Below are 17,647 nucleotides of genomic sequence, written 5' to 3' on the forward strand. Positions count from 1 at the left end.
CTTCAAATTTTGACTAAATTTTGGAGTTAAAATTTGAAATAGAATGTCCGTATTATAGGTTTTAAATAAAATAGCCCGGATGTGTCCGGCCACGTATCGGGGAACATTTAGCAATCTTAGGCTAATTTCAACAGATTTCGATGCAAGTTTTAGATTTCAGCCTTCGATGAAAGTGAGTTTTCTATTTTTGTGCTAATGGATTCTTTATACAAATCCTATCCTTATCATCATTTGAATGATTTTCGGATGTGTATTTTCAAAAGTTTCTATTTAACACGAAAAACGTGTTTCTATTGAATTAGAAAAACGAACTTTAATTCAGCCTATTTGAAACTCAATTTATAGGCTTTCTAAAGTACAAAACAGTTTTCAGTTATTTTCACTTCAGACTTAGTTATTGATGATTATCTGAATACAAGCTTGTGATATAGCTTAGTTGGCAAGTCTGTTGTCTCCTGAGCCGATGTCCGAGCCCACGAGTAAACATCGAACACATTTGTACCGGATTAGTTTTTCAGTAACGATCCGCCAACTGCAACGTTGATAAAGTCGCGAATGCCATAAAGATGGTAAAACGACTATAATCGAAACAAAAAAAAATCATTATCATCAAAATACTATTTCTGAAAAAGAATAATAAAAGATTTTAGGTAGATTTGTTAGTTCATCAGTTATGAATGATTTATTTCACCCACAACTGATTAATTTTTGAACTTATTAACTCTATAGCACCAAATTATGAGGTGATAGACAAAATCTGACAAAAGATCAATAACGATCCGCCAACTGCAAAGTTGATAAAGTCGCGAATGCCATATAGATAGATGGTGAAACGAATATAATCGAAACATAAAAAAAAATGATTATCCGATTCATTAGTTTACGGTAAATTTTTATCAAAAAGCTAAAGAGACACCCAAGGAATTGTAAAGTGAAATTTTTAGTTCACATTATGAACAATCATTAAATCTTCAATAACGTTTTGCTTTAAAACCATTTTTTTTTCAAACCATTCTTGGAAAAACGAGAAAATTATAAGAAATTTAGAAAAAAAACTTGAAAAATGCTCAAAATTAACATTTTATATTAGGAAATTAAAAATGATAGAAATGTATGATGAGAATACTCTGAATTTGTTCACTGTTAAAAGAAATGTGTGAAAATAATATTTTAAAATATTTAATTCTTTTTTTAAAGCCTAAAAGCCTTGAGCAAAAAAACTAACTTCAAATGAATAATTGTTAAATTCTTAAAATTATGAAATGCAACTTTTACTCCTTTTTTTATAGGACTTGTATAAACTCTTGACGATTGGGCCAGAAACGATGACTTTATGCCCAATTAAAGGCTTCAGATTTTTCACAGAATGTGTTTTGAATAACATGTAGAAAAATTTCGAAATCTCACTCATCAATAATATCCGATTTTTTTCCTTCGATTCATTGAAAGAAGTTAAAATATGAAAGTAGCTTTAAAATCTTTTAATCATTTCACTATGAAAAACCTTTCTCTTTATTTATGAGCATAAGGACCAAAAATGTAAACAAAAATTAGTGAAATGGTTTTGATTTGATAAGCTTGTTTTGAAGCTGTTGAATTGCAGCTATTGGGATTGTTTCAAATTTTCATTTGATTTTTTTTGTATTCTAAAAAATGCCGTTCAAAATTATCGCTTTTAGAAACGTTATAAAGGCTCAAATACAGTTTTATCATTAAAAGGTTTTAGCAACACATCACAAATCACCAATTTGAATAGTTTATAAAGCATTCAAAAATAGTGTTTTTCTAGAAAATTTGCTTAACAATGTTTCATTTATGAAATAAAATAAAACACCGAAATCAATTTTTTTTCTTGAAGAATAAAAATGGATAAAAATAAAACCGATATCAACAATAAAGAGTTTCAAATAACTTTCAGTGCCAGAGCTGATTCAGTTATTCAGATATGATTTCAAAATCAGTCTATAACTTCAAAAACTTAAATCAAAACTCACTTCAGAAAATGAATGGATGTATAAAATAGGAATAATAATGAGCATTGTAATATTCATTCAAAACATTTTTTATTGTGTCTCTGAGAAAACAAGTGGAACCATACTTCAAAACTCGTATAACGAACGTCTGCAGATATGAATTCGATTGTTTGGTTTTGATCACCGCACTTTTCTAATGTTTTCTTTGATTGATATTTTTCGGAGATTTATTTACATCTTCCAACGAAATTAAAACTGATGGTTTTTTTACGTTTTCGCCTACTGAACTTCAGCCATCTTCAGAAAAAATAACTTGTTTTGCCACGTGTTTCCCGAACGGCCATTTCTACAGTGAGTGAAATAAGAATAGTACCACTATGTGTTCTGCTTGTTAAAATATGAAAGATTGAAAATCACGAAATTTTTTTTTCTACAGTTTGACGTAGAAGCGTATCAATTTACGTTAAGGACCAAAAATGGGAAAAAGGGGTGCGAATTAAGAATAGCACCACTTGAGTTTTTCAACAAAAACAAGATTATTTTTTAAAATTTACTGTGTAAAAGTGAGTAATAATACTTCTTTGAATTATTTGAATAGATAACTGTATTTTGAGGAGTTTACCAGAATTACAAAGGTTTTCAAAGTAATTAGTAGGGGGTTTAAGAGATGCTCTTATGTAGAAATGTACCGAATATTCGGTCGGCCGAATATTCGACGCCGAATACCGCCGAAAAACCGTTAAGCCGAATATTCGGCTCACCGAATAGTTGAGCTAAGTATTCGGCCGAATAGGCCGAATACGCCGAATATCTACTACAGACTTGTAAATTTTTCAAATTTTTTTGGATAATTTATAAAATATCCAAAAGTTATGTTGTAAAGGCCACACAATCATTGAAAACTTATGGTTTCAACAGTTATTTACGAGGAAGAATGACCTTTATGGGTAAAATTCCTATAAAAAAGAAAAAACATGGTTTCAGTAAAACATCCAAGGTGTATCCGCGTATCTTTCACTGAAGACCGTGCAGGAGAATGCTGAACGGTATCGTTTTATACTTTCATTATAGTTTATTACAGATTTTCTGGATATATTCCGGCTTGCCCATCAACCCAGTAAAAAGATTCCAGATTAGTCAAATCTGGCCGGGATGTCCGGATATTATTTAAAACTTTCCGAGTTTTGCTCGGGTTAATTCAGATTATTTGCTAAATCAAATATAAAACTCAAATTCCTCTTTAGAAATTTTTAAATTTTGTGTTCAATAACGATTTTTCAAAAATTTCAAAATATGCATAGTTTTTCCTTTTTTCATTTTTTTTTTCAAAAATTGTTCTGAATGCCTGAAGGTGTAGATACGAGTGGTTGAAAGTATGTTAAAGATAATCTATTTTTTCAACAACTATTTTGAAGATTCCTGGCTCAAATTCAACCTTCATCTACTTCAATATCAGAGAAGAAAATTCAAAAAGCTTGGCTTCTGTTTCGACACGTTTTATCCCAGATTTCACTGAAACGCAATCTCTTTGGTGATAAACGCCCTAGAAGCGACGAGTCTGATGTCGTTATTCGTGACATTATAAAAATCTGGAAGACCCCTGCTTAAAAAATATCTTGTAATGCATCATCCGATAATATCATTTGGTTGAAAATTATCGTCTTAAACATGAGGGGAATTAATATGGAAGAAATAGAAAGCATTGAAAAAATCTCTTAAGTTTTTTTTTATTAATTCCTCAATAGAATATTCGACCGAATATTCGGCCGAATATTCGTTTGGCCGAATAGTTGAAAAGGTCAATATTCGGTATTCGGCCGTTCGCCGAATACCACTATTCGGTACATCTCTACTTATGCTTGATTTATCCGTTCAAAAAAATCAGAACAAACTGTAGAAGAAAATTTTCATGATTTTCAATCATTCATATTTTAACAAACATAAAACATAACAAACACGCGGCAAAAGAAGTTTATTTTTCTGAAGATGTTTGAAGTTCAGTTTTAATTTCGAATTACTTTAAGGGGGGGTAGGGTCTAACGGGTATAAAAAAACACCATTTTCACGATTTTTTTCTAGAGCTATCGTTCAAACAAATGTATTCAAATTTTTTCCATTATACAAAGCATTGTTAAAAGAACATTTAGTAATTTTTTCGTAGAAAAATATTGAAAAATGTGCTGGTGACGAAGCATTTTTGAGAATGCCTTTTAGAAAACAGGATTTGCGGTGGACACTGTATCTCAGCACAGAACCATCTGAAGTCAAAAAATCAGAGCAAAATATTTTTAATAGATGTTTTTCTGGACCCCAACGTTTTTATTTAATTTAAAAATATTTTTATGAAATTTTGGTGGCTGTTTGAAGTAAAAACTACGATTTTTCACTTAAAAATCCGCCATTTTTCACCTCTAAAATCTCCCCAAAGTAATAAAATCAAAAAAGAAAAACGTTGGGGTCTGGTATTTTATATGTAGAAAATATGTTCCAAATTTGAAAAAGAATCGGATAAGTAGTTTTCAAATGACGATGTCCACGGACTTTAAAAATGTGCTTTCGAGAAAAACGCGTTTGAAGTTTTTGCTCTTGCTTTCTTGCAGTATTAGATAGGAGGAGATAAAGGCCTATAACTTCTACAGTTTTGCTTCAATTGACTTGAAAATTTGACACAACATTCTTGAAATGTTTTACAATAAGAAAATAAAAAAATAAAAAAATCGATTTTTTGAAAGTGTTAGACCCTACCCCCCCCCCCCCCCTTAATCACCTAAAAACATTAATCGAAGAAAACCATAGAAACGAAATGTGACCTTATTTAGTATTTGTTATCAGATTTTACAACGCTCCAGATCAAGCTTCGTACCTGAATTTATTCTTTTCAAAATAAAAGGTGCTTCATAAAAATTATGATTTATTAAAACTTATTGCTAAAGTCTGCTTCATTTAATATTGGAACACAAACAATTGCGTGTAGTTCAGTCATTTATTAACGAATTCATAATTTGTTTTTCATACAAATGTAGCATTTTCTTTACTCTTTCATAAAAAAAAATTAAAAAAATTATTCATTACTGTTTCGAAGAAATTCTCGTACTTTTCCTGTAATACGGCACATTAGGCGGCGCACACCCTTTTCGTCCACCGTTTTGGCGATTTGATTCCACCAGTTCTTCATTTCAGTCATGTTCCTAACAAGTTTTCCCTTTGCCTTAAGCATCCGCTTCGTGATTGCCCAGTATTTCTCTATCGGCCGGAACTGGGGGCAGTTTGGGGGGTTGAGGTCCTTCGGTATTACGCTGACCCCGTTCGTTGCGTACCATTCCATAACCGTTTTGCTGTAACGGCAGCTTGCGAGGTCTTCTTCTTCCTTTCCTCTTTATGGCCAGCTGTTGACAGCTAAACTGCTTGCGAGGTCCGGCCAAAACATTACTGGACGGTCGTGGGCACGAATAAACGGCAGAATCCGTTTCTGTAGGCACTCTTTTTTGTAGACTTCTGATGTCAGTGTCAGTGTCTTGTCAGTGAGAAAGACTTTGGTTTTCTGTCCACAACTGCATATCCCCTGCCAAATCATGTACTTGCGGGCGAATTTATCCGCAAACACGAACTTAAATTTTGCAGGTACATCCCCCCGAGCCGTCGCCAAATAAAATTTTTGACCTGGGATTTGCCCAAAGTCCGCCTTCACGTAGGTCTCATCGTCCATCAGAATACATCCGTCGAACTTGGTCAGCACTTGGTCGTACAGCTTTCGAGCACGGATTCTGGCCACATTGTTCTGCTTCAGCGTCCGATTTGGCTGTTTGCTGGCTCGGAATGACCTTATTCCTTCCCGGAGACGAATTCGTCGCACCGTACTGTGAGCGGCCTGGAACTTATTGGCCAAATCGCGGTTTGAAAGATTGGGATTCCTCTTGACGGCCTTGATGACTTTCCCACGCAGTTTCCGGTCGACAGTTCCACTCCGACGCTTCGAATGCGGCTTCCGAGCCGTCGTTAATGTTTCCTTGTACTGCTTGATAACACGCCATACGGTATTTCTGGGCATTTTAAGCTGTTTAGCTAGCTTCGATGCCGACAACAATGGATTTTCAAGAAAACTGTGCACAATTTGATCTCTCCGTTCGGCTTCCATGGCGGTTGTTTACAAAATGCTATCGTTTGGTGTTATGACATAAATACATGGTGAAAGGTAATGAATTTCCCGACACGTGGGTGAAAAAAGTTTCCAAATCCGTCCACTAGGAGCGCCACAATGAGCAAAAGAATTTGTTCCAATATTAAATGAAGCAGACTTTATGTCGAAAGTTTGAAGGTATGAAACGTTTCTTTACCATTTTACCGTTTGCCTAACCCATATTAGGCCTTCAGAACCAAAGGGGTAAAAGTGCAAAAATGGTGAATTTTTAGTATATAATGCATAACGATTTTTCATGTTTTAAACTATACTTTAAGAAATTTTCAGAGGTATGACAAAATTTCTTCATACTTTTCCGATCGAAATAAAGTTACAACTATGTTAAAAAATGTATAAAAAACAAGAAAAAAGAAAGATTTTAAGCGCATTTCTTCGAAACCAGATTGCTATTGCCCCCATTGGCCCTCTCCCATCATTCGGCGTTGGCTTCAATTATGTTAAAGACTAAAGATTCTGTTTCACAATAATATATATTTTCTATTTTATCGAATGAATCCTAATCAATCGATTTAACCCCGTTTCATTTTCATCCAAACTTTCCACGAAACTTTGACTTGTCGTCATCCAGACGAAAGCAACAAGAGACAAATCAAACAGGAAATCGAACTTTTCGCGAATTGCCAATATCAAACATGTGTGTTGCGGAAAATGTACAAACTTTACCAAATATCTGCTGACTTCAGCAAAAATCGAACCTCATATTGTCATCACCAAAGAACACGCATCTCTGCTCATCCCATTTCGTTTCCTGTTTCGAGTTTTTCAACTCCTAGGAAAAACACCCCCCTCTTTCCTCTGAATCAAGAGAATGAACTTCCGGTTTAGGGTTGATCGCGCCGCACAAAAGTCCTTGATTTAGACAAAAAAAACATCTCGTTCCGTACACATTTTTACAGGACAAACGTGAACGTTATTGGATGGTTGTTCCCTTCTGGAATGTTCTTAAGCCAAGTCAACCCCTCAAACTCCTACGGCAGACAGTGAAGCTGAGAAATCATCTTCCAGAAAATTCCGCGAATGTTTTCGCTGAATCAAATGTTGCTGATTTCCGTATTTTGTTTTCCCGTCGCTTTCCCCCCTGTGTTGGCGTCTTTCTATCTTAGGTGGTGACGCCAGTCTGTATCTGAGTGCTCCTGGACGATTGGAAAATATAAGGAATATTTCCCGGTCGGAAAACACGTGGATGAGCACAGTAATATTTATGCTATAGAGGGAGGCGACTTAACTGGAGAACATTTTCCACAGCCCTGCTGGGAAAGGATGGATACTATACAGTGTGCTTCAAATGTAAATATTTTGTGACGATTATATTTGAAAGATTATTGGTATTGGCCTATGATTGGGTATGAACTAAATATCTCTTGGCTGAAATTCACACATGGATCAATTCATCCGCTTTGAGGACTATACATGTATGTATGTTGGTTATCCACCATGAGTGCATGGATTCACCGCAGTTTCTGCCTAAGTATGTGCTCACTAGCATTCTTAGATTATTCATTAAGTTCGACAAATTTCCAATGCAGCGTATACACCATACCCGGACCCCATGGCTTCGTATGAAAAGTTATGGAGTGAATGTATTGCGTACGTTGATGTAAGAATATTATGGAAGTACGAGTCAATCAGGCGGGCTAGTTTACTTAAAGGTTTTCCGGCATCCGTGTATATTAGACTAATTCACTTTTCGGCTTTTTTTCGCTGATCACAACGCCGCTTACAGGGTTTGATCCTCATTCATTTTCAAGTACTCTGGCCAAATTTGAGCTCATTTGAGTAAGTTCCCAGCGTGCGCTAGGAGTTTTATTGTTTGTTGTTTTCATCGAGTTTTATTGAAAAAAGTCAATTTTTCTGGAAAATTTTCGTAGATGTGTTCTAGCAAGCTGTTGTTAATATAAAATGAAAGTTTTATAGTGCACGGTGAATGGTATGACAAGCATCTGTATAGACCTGTTTAAGATAATTGATTAAATCCAACCGAAAAAATTACAAAAAATCATGAACTACCAACTTGTACAGAAAATTTACATACAAGTTGAAAGCTTAAAATCAGCAGTAAATAGAAAAAAAAATTCGATGTACACTTTTCATAAAAAGATAGCCTTGTTTATAACCTTCAATTTGATGTATTGACTTTTTTCAATAAAACTCCTTGCACATGCTAGGAACTTACTCAAATGAGTTCAAATTTGGCCAGAGTACTTGAAAATGAATGAGGATCCAACCCTGTAAGTGGCGTTGTGATCAGCGAAAAAAGCCGAAAAGTGAACTAGTCTAGTGTATATACTTCGCCAGCTAACAACTGATTGAACATTCTTATTATATAGTCAGTTATAAGAGGGTATCACATCTTACCTGTCGGCAACTTATGGGATTCGAACCCAAAAGTTTTCTTGTCGATACCGGGAATCGAACCCAGTACGCCTGGCATAACAAAACCAGACTCGCGAAAGCCTTAATTTAATTTTTAGCCATCGGTTCAATTTTAAGGAACAACATTGAAAGCCCAACTACTAATTTGAAGGAATATTTTTTGCTGGTGCAAAAAACATTTTTTGTTGCACACAGCTTTTAAATCATTACATTTAAACAGCACTTTGGATAACGAACAGCTAGGAAATGTTTAAGATCATTTGCATATACCAGCACCAGCGCCATTCTGGAAAACTGATTCACATCAGTGATAAACAGATGGGGTCCCAAGTTTAACCCTTATGGTTTGCCACTGATCATAGAAAATTCTCTGGATCTCCTTTTCTCCGGATAGATGAATTGAACTCAGTCATGTCTGAGTGTTCCCACTGGAAACAAGTACCAGTGACTCAATTTTTGCACACCATTTATGTTAATCACGTAAAGCCTTACACACATGTCGGTATAGATGGCATTGACTTGTGGAGTTTAAGTAACGAACTTTATTAAGTTCTTGACTGATGACCTCGAAATTGAGCTTCACGATTATTTACAGCAGGTAGTTTTTAAACCATTTTTTATAAATGTGTAAGATCATCGAAAATTTTGAAAACTGACCTCTAAGAATTTAAGCTGAGAATGCCATTATTAAGGGCAGTTCCATCAGACTATCGTGGCTTGGAATCGTAGAAATGCTGTAATACTCGACTTTTTCGATTTTTTTTTTAAATTACCGTTTTAAGTTTTGGCCAGCCATTCTTGAAAGGCAGGGTGGTCCCTTATAAAATGTGAAAAAACTAGAACAATTTTCAAACTATTTACGACAAGTTTTGCTCACATCTATAGTAACAAGAAATTCTATAAGGCATTTTACGTATTTGTAAAAGGTGCCTCCCATGTATGAAAAACAAGAAGAGTGACAAAACTTGATTATGATTGAAGATTTTTTTTTTATGAAAATCGACGAACAACATTATTTTGACGTGATTAGATGATTTATTGAATTGGCAAACAAGTTTTGATAAGATTATTTATCCTATTGATAGACCCTTCTGAATTTATTTTTCAAATCAGCTTTCAAATGAAATAAATGTAACATAAAATAAACAAGTATCTTTCATACAGTTTGGTACACTTCCCAGATTTGATCAAATAGAAGATTCACTGCATTGAAACACATCCTTCACTTTCACTTACAAAATGGGTTGGAGAATGTTTCTAAAAAATATGGTTTGTTGGTATTCATATAATAAAAACCTATAAATCAAATCACTTTCATGTAATTTTCTTTGACATTTGGCTTCAAACTAACTAGAGAGTACATTTTCCGGTTATTTTTATGTTCCCAGGAATCGGGAGATCTGAAGATCCTTTTCCCGGAAATTCCAGGGATCCCGGGAAAAATTGTAAAAGTAGATTCAAACACTCTATTGCATACGAAACCTGTAGATATCTAAATTCAGGTTGCAAGTTTTTTTAGCTGGTATCCGGACTAGACAAATCTGAGCGATTTTATACAAAAACCTGGCATAATCCGGGCGTTTGATTTCAAAATTGACGAAAATGAATCCGGGCAATATCCGGAAAATTGGTCAAAACTCAAAAATTACTTAACAAAAATCAAAAGAAAATTTAACCCTTCGTTTAAAAACGTTAAAAATTTTCAACAATTGATGTATGAAAAAAGTGAAAGAAAGTATTTTATTTTTATTTTTTTTTCTTGATGTACTCATCATTTCCAACTGTTAAAAATGATTATAATGAAAAAATAAAAAAATATGAAAGTTATCAACAGATTTTAAATCCTATTTTAGGCTCCCAAAAAACCTTCCTAGATTGTAGTTATAAAACTAGCTCAAAAGATTTCGTTTTGGAGGCATAAATAAAAAAAAATTACGACACAATTTGTTTTTTTTTTGTATGATTTGCCAAATGATTAAATTAAGTGAATTACATAATACTTTAACCGACAATATTGACTGCTTCTTGCTGTAAAAACTTGAAAAGACTGAGAAAGATTTTTCGTTATTGAGAGATACCTTGGCTTATTAAATTTCAGGCTACGCTTCAAAACTCGTAAATTTTCTGATTACTACCCACTTGTTCCATAAGCTGTATTTTCTTTGCCAATTAATGTGCTACTGTCAACAGTTTGGGAAACGAATTTTTTTTGAATGACGCGTGTTATAAAACAGAACATTTTAATTCTTCTTGCAGTGTTTCTTGAGTGGTTCTTCAGTGCAATTGATTGATGAATTGATTGATTTTACAAATTCTTTGTCTTTTTCCACTTTCACACTTTGGTTTTGAACGAAAAAAAAAAAAACATTTTTTTTATCTAATTCTATTTAGGCCGGAACAAATTTCAAATCCTTCTTTTGTCATTCGCTGACAAAAGAAGAAATTGGTATTTGTTTCGGCCTTATTCACCAGCTTTTAGAAAGAAAACAAAAAGTTCATTTCTAAGCCACGGGTGGTCAAGATTTTCACCCAGATAGGGTTATTTTGAGGCTAGCGGGAAGCAGAGAGAGAATTTCGTTATGAAAGTTTTACATCATGGATCCGCCTGTGGGCTATTTATATACATCGAAAGAAAAATTGATTGCATACATTTGGGGTTCTTTGGGAATCAAAACCATACGACCCACGGGCCATAAAGGTTTTGGTTTTTAAAGACCCCGAATTTCATGCACAAGTGAATCCATGATGTGAAATTTTCAAAAAAAAAATCATTTTCGGCTATTTCTAGCTTCGCTAGCTTCGAAATAAAACACTTTCGGTGTAAATTTTGGTCAACGATGATCAAAGCCAAGGGTGGCCAACATTTTAAACAGGCGGGCAAAATTTCAGAAATGAAATTTTCTGGCGGGCCAAATGTTTGTATAACTCGAGAACCAATCAAGAAAATGGTATCAAGTTTAGCATGCTGTGGTATTTGGATACGAGGAATGTTTCTACGAATATTAGGTACCCCTCCCTCTTTTCAGTGAGAAGATAAGGAAGGCGGGGGCCTATCTTACAATTTTTAAATAACTCGAGAACTACCGTAAACTGGGGGAACTTTGATCAGCAGGGTAACTTTGATCAACATGAAATTTTTGCACATAATCATTTTTAACTAAGTATGAAGTCAAAATATCTAAAAACTGTTTACTACGTTTGAAAGCCTATAAATTGAGGTTCAAATAAGCAAAGTTTGGTTTTTATTAGGAGATTTTTTTGTATTAGGTATGGGAGAGTGGGGAATCATGGGCCACTTTTTTTCGTTGTTCCATTACTTCTTCATTATAAAAGATAAAATGAAAATAAAAAATGGTATGGTTTTCTACATTTTCAAGGTATCATGAGGTATTTTTTTAATTTTTTTAAAAGTTATTTTCTCCATATTCTGACTGTTTGAAAAAAAGCAATATTTTTTGGATTTTGAAAAATGGTGGGGAATCGTGGGCCACCAAATCAAAATTGACCAAATAACATGCAAAGTTTATGAGTTGACCCAAAACTGTGCTTTCCTAGTTCAATTCATTATTTAAAAGCAATTTCAGACGATGAAATAAAAAAGAGAGCTGTGTATGATCGCATAGATTTCAAAACCTGGCTCGCGAACGTTTTGGCAAAATTCCTTATATAGGATGGACAAAATATTTTTCAAAACTCTTCATTTGGCATAAGAAAACTTTGCAGATAGGAAAAACGTATTTTAAGTTCTGAATATGTATAAAAACAAAAAAATATAGGTGATTCAAGATGTGTGGCCCACGATTCCCCACAAGCTATGATTTGCAAATTGGTTGCGTTTGTGTGGCTTATTGATGTTTCATCAAAAATTCCTTTTCCACGTGAAAGATCATGATAAAACTAAGATCATGCGCGTATGAGCATATTTTTGTTATGCACAGGTTCCCCATCGATGAAATTAGCGGGAGTTTTTTTAAATTATGTAATAAAATTTTTCTTACTTTTTTTAGTTTGATAAATAAAAGAAGCATATGATGCGTATTTCAGTCAACAACATATAGGAATACATGCTCACGCAAAGCGACGACGATGACAGTTGGTTTGAGATTTTTATCTCAACACACATCTGAGATAATAAAAGTGGCCCACGTTTCCCCATGGCCCACGACACCCCACTCTCCCCTATAATATTATTTGAAAATCTTGAAATATCTGGTTTTTTGAAGGCTCACAAACAAACATCTCTACTGATCAAATTTAAGCGTTTAAGAGCAAATGTTTTGATTAATGTGAAAGTTCAACTTTTTTCTTGGTTAAGGTTAAGTTTCAGAGTTATTTTTATGGTCATTTGATGATAATTTTCGGATATTGAAAAAAACAGTCATTTTCCATGAAAAAGACCGTATAGAAAAAAATGGCTCAAAACCCTAGCAAATGGTTAAGTTTGAAGAAAAAAAGAACATGGGAACAGTACGAGGACTTAAGAAATCTCATGAAGGTAAAATTTAATTTGTTTTTAGGCCAAAAAATATTGAGAAATGTTTATTATTTTTGCCCCTAAATGTATGCGGCAACATTGTCCATCTTTCGAGTATAATTATTTTTGAAAGAAAACGTTGAAAAATTCAATTGAGCCCAAACAAAAAATTACTGTTATCGATGTTTCAAGCCATCTGTGCTTAATGGCATCAAAACAATAAATTTGAAGATGTTGAGATACATAATAACCATTGTTATCAAGGTTACCCCGAAACTCGAAATCCGGTTTTGTAACAAACATTTAATTATAACCACCAATGTCGTTTGAATTTACTGCAATCAATAATCATGTTTAATGCTCCTCACCTCAGTAAGGGTTTTAAAGCTTTTAGGTATTACGAAAAACTAACCCCTTCCAAAATATTCAAAAATGAATGAAAAAAGTGATCAAAGTTCCCCCAGTTTACGGTAATCAAGATATTGGAACTAAATATGGCATGGGAGAGCATTGGAACACAAGAAATCTATGGTTTCTACGGTTATTTTCAACCCCTCCCTTTTTCAGTAAGGATAAAGGCAAGGAGGTGTCCCAAGTAACACAGATTATGCCAACTAGCATTAGGAAGTTTTATTATGGTTTAATTATGGCATTTTTTTGTGCAGCTCGTTTTATGGCGGTTTTATTATGGTCATGCAGAATGCTTATAATTTTTTTTCGACCATATGTTTTTAGATGGTTTTGAAAACGGTAATAAAACTTTTATTAAACATGCTGTTTTGGTTATTTTGAAAGAGTTGTGAATGCTTTTTTTAAACTATAATAAAACACAAACCTAGAAGTTTGCTCCAAGCTTTCTTTTGCATGTTCTATAATAGCACTCAGTGCATGATTATTAAACCGCCATAAAACTTAGTGACAGTTCTCGATCAAGATGTCAAAACAGGACACGCTCAGATTAGATAGCACATATTTGAATTGGAACTCCCATTTTTACACATTTTTGGTAAGTTATGCGTGTTGGTTTTGAGTTAAAATTAAAAAAAATACATCTTTGAAAACTTGAAATCACCGAAAGTGGTATGAATATCTTTACAATATGAGTATTGAGTGAAAGGGCCCAAATAGTAGGAAAAAAATTGTTGCTTGACGCCATCATTAATTCAAGATGGCGGCTTCCGCTTTTATTTTCAAAGCTGTAAATCACTGAAAATATCGTGAAACCTTCACAATATGGTTATTAGGTAAAAGTAATCAACGAGTAGAAGTCATATTTCGTTGCCCGTCGTCATCTTAAATCCAAGATGGTGGCTACCACTCAACTTGAAAATACTGTAAATGACTGAAAATCGCATAAAACCTATATTATAGGGGTATAAGTTGAAAGAAATCAACCGGTAGAAGTTGAATTTCGCTATCTGACGCCATCTTGAAATCCAAGATGGTGGCTTCCGCTAAACTTTAAAATGTAGTAAATTACCTAAAACGAGATGAAACCCAGGTGGTAGTGGGTGGAAGGGCTTAACGAGTAGAAGTCGAATATTGCTATCTTACGCCATCTTGAAATCCAAGATGGCAGCTTTCTATAAACTTTAAAAATACTCTAAATCATTGAATATCGCATGAAACCTCCAAAATATGGGTGTTTGTCAATTGGGATAAGCTATAAAAAGTTTATTTTTGCATTCTGTCGCTATCTTGAAATCCAAGATGGTGGCTTCAGCTGAACTTGAAAATACTGTAAATTAATGAAAATAGCATGAAACTCCCAAATATATTGTATTGGGTGCTAAGGCTAAATGATAGAAATCAAATATCTCTTTTCGCGTTTCTCTGAAAATCTGTAAGTGACTGAAAATCCCACAAAAACCACCACAATACAGACCCCATTCGTTTTTGGCAACATTCGATTTTGGCAACATCGAAATTGGCACATGTGCCTAAATCAGACGGTAAACAGAAACAACATAACCTGATGTTTTCGCTAGAATAAGACCAATACAATTTAAACATAATAGCATGATATGAATAATAGAATTAAATAAATGGCAAAAAAATCAAAAACTATAAACAAAACAAGAAAAGTGCTAAATGCATTAGAAACATAATGAAAAAATAATAAAAGTGATTTAAAATTATCTAAATTGTCTTAAAATAGTAGTTTTAATGTAGTATTACGTGAAAAAAGTTGTGTTCAAGCGATTTTCATTGATTAACAATATTTTAAATTCAGTGGAAGCTGCCATCTTGGATTTCAAGATGGCGTCGGAAAGAAAAAAAATCGACTTCAAGTTTAGCCCTTTCACCCAATACCCGTATAGTGGTGGTTTAATGCGACTTTTTGTCAGCGTTAAGCATTAAAAGTTGAGCGGATGCCGCCATCTTGGATTTCAAGATGGCGTCTGATAGCTAAATTCAACTTCTACTCGTTTAGCCCTTTCACCCGATACCCATTTTGTTGGGGTTTCATGCGATTTCAAGTCATTTACACCATTTTAAAGTTCAGCGGAATCCGCCATCTTGGATTTCAAGATGGCGTCAGACAACGAAATTTGACTTCAACTCATGATTTATTCCACGGGTCATTCAAAACCAATCCCTTTTCATTCAAAAAGTCTGTCCTCATTTGCTGTACTAATGATTAACAACTCAGAAATGAGGAACTCAACCTTAGCGTGTAATTGGTTGGCTTGCGAGAGAAACGTCAAATCGTTGCTTTTTTTGGAGTCATCATTAAACCATAATAAAACTATGAATTGACTCACGCCATGTTGGTTGCTAAATCGAAGGGCACAAAATGACGCCATGTTGATGGATTCACAATGCAAGCATTGGAAAATATTTTTTCAGGCCTTTTTCCATCAATTCCATCATGATTGACCATCAGATTTAACGAGGCGCATTTATTTTAAGATACTATTTCATATACATTTTACCTAAAATCTTGACTGGCAGTAGAAAAGAAGCTCAATATATGGTTAAAACATTGGTTTTTTTAGCTATTAATTTTACCAGATCATATCTGAATAATGCAATCATCATTCATTAACCATTATGGTTGCTGGAAAAAATAAAAAAAAACTCCGAGAACTGACAGAACCGAAAAAAAACAAAAATTTCTAACATGTTTTATAATAGCTATTTAAAAGCTTTGGTGACCAATATTGATGACCAACAATTATATGTCTTGATGACGTTTTTAGGGTAGGGCCAAATAGCCTGATTTTGGCTTTATTAGAGTCCAGGTGATGTTATAGAATGCGCTTTAGCTTTTTATGAAGATTAATGCGATAGTCCAAACGATATTTTGCTGACCATAATAAAGCTAAAATTATTACTTGGGGTGGAAAATACATTTTTTATTGCATAACTTGAGAACTATTCGAGCAATTGGAACCAAATTGGGCTTGGAGGAGTATTTGGGTACGAAAAAGGGCTCTATGAATATTTGATTCCCTTCCCTTCTTTTTGTGGAGAGATAAAAAGGGGTGAGAGGGCTCTTTTACATTTTCCAGCATAATTGGAAAACTTTTAAAGCATATGGATCTAAATTTAATATGGGAAGGTATTTGAATATGAGAAATGAATCTATGTTTTTTTTAGAATACTCTGTTCTTCCTGTGGAGAAATTTTAAGGTGGCAGGGTGCACTCCTACAATTTTTTACATAACTCGAGAACTTATCTAGAAATTGAAACCAAATTTCGCTTGGTAGAGTGTTTGAGTAGTTACGAGAAATGTTTCTATGAATATTTGGTACTACTGACTCCTTCCAGTGGGATGATTTGAGGAAGAGAAGGGGGCTCCGTTACAATTTTTCGAATAACTCGAGAACTAATCGAGCAAATAAAAACAAATTTGATATGGAGGGCATTTGGAATCGATAAATGGTAATATACTTATTCGAGACTCCTTTCTCCTTTACTTGGGGATAAAGTTAGGGAAGAGGGGAACTCACATAAAATTGTTTTGCATAAACCAAGAACTTATCAAACAAATGGAGCCAAATATGACATGGGAAATCATTTGAGTATGAGGGATGGTCGAATGATTATTTGTAACACCATCTTTTTTCCAGTGAGTACATAACAAATGGGGAATGGGTCCAATACAATTCTCTTGATATAGAAATAGTCAAGCAAAAAAAAAAAATTGACCTGGGAAGCAATTTGAGTACGAGATAGGTTTCTATGGAATTTTACCGACCTTTCTGCCTTGCTGTGTAGAGAAGTAAGTGACGGAGGGGGTTGCATATAAATGTTGATGTATCGCCTCAAACTTATCAATCAATATAACCCAATTTAATATAAATATTTTTGATGACGAAAAATTGGATCCCTACTTACTTTAACAGCTTTTGCGGATAGGTAGGGGAAAGGGGGGTTTCATATAAGTTTTTTTTGGCATAAACCGAGCACTTATGGTATTTTAAAAAAACAAAACTTAAATAATTTCTTAAAATTTCATTAATTTTTGGAAGGTGTTGCAACGCACACCAGGTCAGCTAGTATCTCCACACTCCAATGATTAGTCTATTTGCAATTTTGGAAAACCCTATGTCAGCAAACAAAGTGATCAACAGTTTTTACAATCAGATATTAAGTCAATGAAATCAAGCTTAAAATTTCAA

Source organism: Uranotaenia lowii, chromosome 2 (genome assembly GCF_029784155.1).
Source record: "Uranotaenia lowii strain MFRU-FL chromosome 2, ASM2978415v1, whole genome shotgun sequence".
Taxonomy (NCBI): domain Eukaryota; kingdom Metazoa; phylum Arthropoda; class Insecta; order Diptera; family Culicidae; genus Uranotaenia; species Uranotaenia lowii.